At 35.5% G+C, this 4,559-nt stretch overlaps 1 long non-coding RNA gene across 1 annotated transcript; it reads right to left on the reverse strand.

The window, feature by feature from the left end:
• Window positions 1-2,639: 2,639 nt before the first annotated feature.
• Window positions 2,640-4,119, reverse strand: LOC133875095 (uncharacterized). Its single transcript, XR_009901434.1, has 3 exons — window positions 3,886-4,119; window positions 3,356-3,385; window positions 2,640-2,783 (listed from the first exon to the last, which is right to left on the reverse strand). It is a non-coding gene; the product is annotated as an uncharacterized LOC133875095 (long non-coding RNA).
• Window positions 4,120-4,559: the final 440 nt, after the last annotated feature.

Consider the following 4,559-nt stretch of genomic DNA (forward strand, 5'->3'; position numbering starts at 1 on the left):
CTTAGTAAGCCCACACCAGATCTTTGATAATTTAAAGATCACAATTGAGGACAATTGGAGCTATTCCATTATGATTTTCGGAGTTGATAAGGTAAATGCTAGAGGTGATTAATGTGAAACGATCAAATCATACGAATTGAGGGAAGTTACTCTCCATAGTGATGCAATAATATGATCAAATTTTATTAAGGTTGCTTAAGGAATAAATTTCATGGCTAAAAGTTTGAGGATAGTCTACCACAATGACAAAGAGTTTGAGGCATTAAGGATAAGTTAAAGAATACGGTATAGAGGAATGGGTTAACTACGAAAGTATAGAACAAGAATAGATGGTCGTGAGTCGGGAGTTGCATTCTGAATCTTAGGTGTGAGAGTTTGAATTCCATAGTTCTATAGGCAAGCCACTCCACTACCTCCCCGATGTTTTCCGGAAGTGAGTGTCCAAGAATGTATACTAGTATGTCTTGCTTAAGTTCAAGTCAAACCCAAACCCAAGTTTAAGTGGGAAAACACCTCGGTAGCATCCCATCATCCGGATGTTCTCACTACAGTTACGGTCTACGTGACTATGAATAGATTATTGGGTAATAACCAAGTGGCGACTTAGAATGAATGTTCCTTAGTGAGAACTAACGACTTGAAATATAGGAAGATCTTAGAAACAAGATGTTCTATCCTACGACTTGAGTCAATGTCATGACTAATACACTAAGTAGGAAATCACGTGATAATGAGATTGACTCAAGGTATATTCGAAACGTTAGCACAACATACCCTCCGCAAGCAGACATCCATGACTTTTCTCCGTACATCATCGTTGCAAACGTGTTTGCGACCTTTTATTTGTGATGCGATTCTTTACATTCAATGGAAATTGACTTATGAAGAGGAGCAAAGCGAGTGATAGTTGGTAAGAAAACACTAAAATCGTTTCGTTAGTTAGAACTCCATGGTGAAATCACGATGTCGAGGAAGCCACATGAGTGTGTAATCGTTAAATGCGAGTGTGATTCCCCATTTCATTATATAAATTCTGGTATGACTGCCATGACATACCATTTTCGTATAGGTATTCCGCGTAAAACGCATACTATCATAGGTGTATCGAATATAGAATGCATGCTCGTGTGTGTGAAAAACGATTTAACATTGAAATTTCGAGGACAAAATTTTTATAAGGGGGGAGGGATGTAATGACCTGAATTTTAAATTATATTTTTAGAGTAAAATCTAGTGAATAAACGGCTAAGAATAATTAGATGACAAAAAAATGCAATAGGACGCGCAGAGAATATTTTTTAAAGTCCAAAGAAAATAAAATATAAGAGAATTAGAAAATAAAATAAAATAGAAATTTAAAATTTAAAATAATAAGATGGCGCGTCCAGACGCAGCTTCAAGCCATGTGTGGACGGCCCGTCAGTGGGCGCACGCCCGAGATCTAGAGGGCGCGCGTCCGGACGTAAACCAAATGCGTCCGGACGTCCAACCATTGGGCACACGTCCATAGTTGGACGTGCGTCCGGACGGAACTAACACCCCTTCCGGACGGTCCCTATTTTAAAAAGGGCCAGAACCCATTTTCTTCCTTCGGCCGATCCGTTTCCCTCTCCCTATCTTTCGGTTTTTCATGGGTTTTTGGTCCAAAACCCTTGATCCACAAAGATCCAAAGGTCCAATCCTCGATCTGTCTTCAGAAACGTGATCCTTGAACTTGGGACTACGTTTTCACCGATCATTTTGAGGTAAAACACAAAACTCATGATTTTGTAATTTTTGGGTAAAATCCTAAAAGTGAATTTAATCTTCTATGTTCTTTAGGTGTTTGAGCTTGTTGGAGGTTACTTAAGACTACCCAAACTTTGGGTCTTAGTTTGGTGAATTTTGGGTAAGTTTTCCTCAATCTTAGCTTTTGGATATTTGATTTTTAATTGTGTTTTATGTAATTAACCCTTAGTAAATGCTATTGAGTTAACAATATTGTGATTGTGGTGGTGTTTTGGTAATTATGGGTTTAAGCTTGGAAACCTTAATTTGATGGGTTAGATTAATATGGGGGTTTAAGTGTATAAAACCTAGGTTGTTAAATTATGTTATAAGTAGTAAATATAAATTATGGATATTTGGTTTACCGGGTATTTTGTGAGGATAACCCTAAGGTTTTCTTATAGGTTAATATTATTTTAAATACGTAAGTAATTATGTGGTTAAGATAGTGAATATAATTTATAGGTTAGTGTTTATTTCTAAGGGTATGTGATTAGGATGTGGTTTCAATGTTTAACCTTAACTAAATATTTTGGGTTAATGTTACTTGGATTAGTTTAACGTTTTTATATTATAGGTATGTATTTGGAACCCTGGGAATTCTATGGTTTTCCATGAGCTAATTCTTTAGTTATTTAGTGGCTAAATATTAGTAAAGTGTTAGGAGATGTAACGCCCCAAATTTGAACCAGCAAATTCGTAAGCAGAAACCTCCGGTTTCCACGTGACGTTACTACATCAGAGGTAAACTCTCGCAGCGGAATATATTTTTATCTAACAGGCTTGGATTAAATAACACATTAGAGCTTTTAAATAAAATACCTCTATATATTCATTAGGAAATACTTATAACAAATACAAGGGAACCGGTGTCCACAATGACACAAAAGAATACATATAAATCATTAGCAATCTTGTCAACATAAAATGCTATAAACACAGAAGACTACAAACAAAATATAAACTATGCGTCCTTAGTTATAAAACCTCTTGAGCTCTTGTCTTTGTCTATTAACCTGCATTAACGGAATATATATATATATATAGAAACAAAAACACAAAACAACCAAAGTGAGTCCACTGTTTCCAATAATAAGGTGAATACTGATTTACTTAATAAATTCCTTAACATGCAGATATGGCTTTATAGCCACGCGTATAATGCAAATGTATGGGTTGTATGAATATGCATCGTAGTAACCATTTAGTTTGGTATTTTATGATCATCTTTCTTCAGACCTCTCGTACCCAGGGCCATTAAATCCCTGTTCGTTCACGTCCGTTGCCTCCCACTTAAAGTCTTACCTGTTTTTACTGGAATCCTACCGGTCCCAGCATTAGTTATATATTAGGTCTTCGGATACCCTTGGGTCACTATGAACCCCTCTTGGATCCACTGACTAGCCATACTTTCCCCTAGCTACTACATCAGCTTGTTGATGGCTATCTCATCAGCCGTTATATTATTTTAGACACAACATGCTATGCATGATCGGCCACATGCAATGAACAAATTATATAAAACAATAAACACAATATTATGGAAAAATCCACCAGCTTCGTCCTCAGTAAGTATAGAAATACTTACTCTCCTTGTATAGTTTCTTAGCTTCTTTTTCTGCATATAAGTCAATCAATATAATAAGTATATATATATATATCAATTATCAATCAAACAAAATATTGTTTATAAACACTCATCTTTTTATCCATTACTTTATTATTTAAGATGATTACTTATAACAATCTTAAATCCTTGGTTCATGATTTGGTGCCGAGGCTATATGACCAATACCACCAAATACGATTATGAAGGATTTAACATATATTATAAGAACATAAAAGTAAATACTATAAGGATTTATTATGATGCAAGGGTTAGGTAAGCAGTTGGCTGAGCCTCCTTACTTAATGCAAATGCTAAGATAAATAGGTAAATATATATACTAACAAGAATATATTCACTATTTTACAAAAGCTATTAAGTCAACTGAATTCATTTCTTTGATTCATGGTCGAGCGCTGAAACGGTTGACATAATGCTCAAACATGAATCTTAACAATTAATATACATCTTAGAAATCACTTATGAAACACTTGAACACATAGAAAACTTACCAAACAAATTCTGAAACAAAAGCCCCCCCTTTAAGCCCTTAGTGACCGGTTTTGGTGTTGCTAGTGCTGTCTTGGTTTTGGATCTTGGTTCTATAAATCTAGGCCAAGAAATAGCAAGGTAAGAAGTATATCTAGCTCCCCTAAGGTTGCTGGACAGAAAATCAAAAGAGAAATAGAAGGGTTTCTTCACCTAAGCCAAGTAATGAACAAAGGAAGACTAAATTGTGTAAGTATGAACTTTCACTTGTCTTAAGGTAGAATGGGAGGTAAGGCTTGTCCCATATTTATAGGAGTCTTAGAACATCAAGGAAATGAAAGGAAATTCGTGCTTGGAGTGCTAGAGGGCTGCTGGAAATTGGATAGACAAGGAGAATTCTACCACCTTCCCTTCCATGCTTATCTTCCACCTTTCATTCCACCTCATCACTTGGTTTTGTCTCTTGCTAAATAAAATCCCAGAACTTGCTGAATGATAATATTTTTAATATAAGGTGGCTAGGGATGGCTGCTAAGTGTATTACAAAACATTTCTGCTAATATTTTGACAGTCGGATTAATAAGGCACCGGTTTTGGCCAAAAAGTCAACTGTTACCAAATTGAATTCTGACTTCACCGGTTTCAAGTATAAACTATATATATACAATATTGAGTAAGTAAAAGTCATAAAAACATA

Source organism: Alnus glutinosa, chromosome 8 (assembly GCF_958979055.1).
Source record: "Alnus glutinosa chromosome 8, dhAlnGlut1.1, whole genome shotgun sequence".
In the NCBI taxonomy this organism is placed as follows: Eukaryota; Viridiplantae; Streptophyta; class Magnoliopsida; order Fagales; family Betulaceae; genus Alnus; species Alnus glutinosa.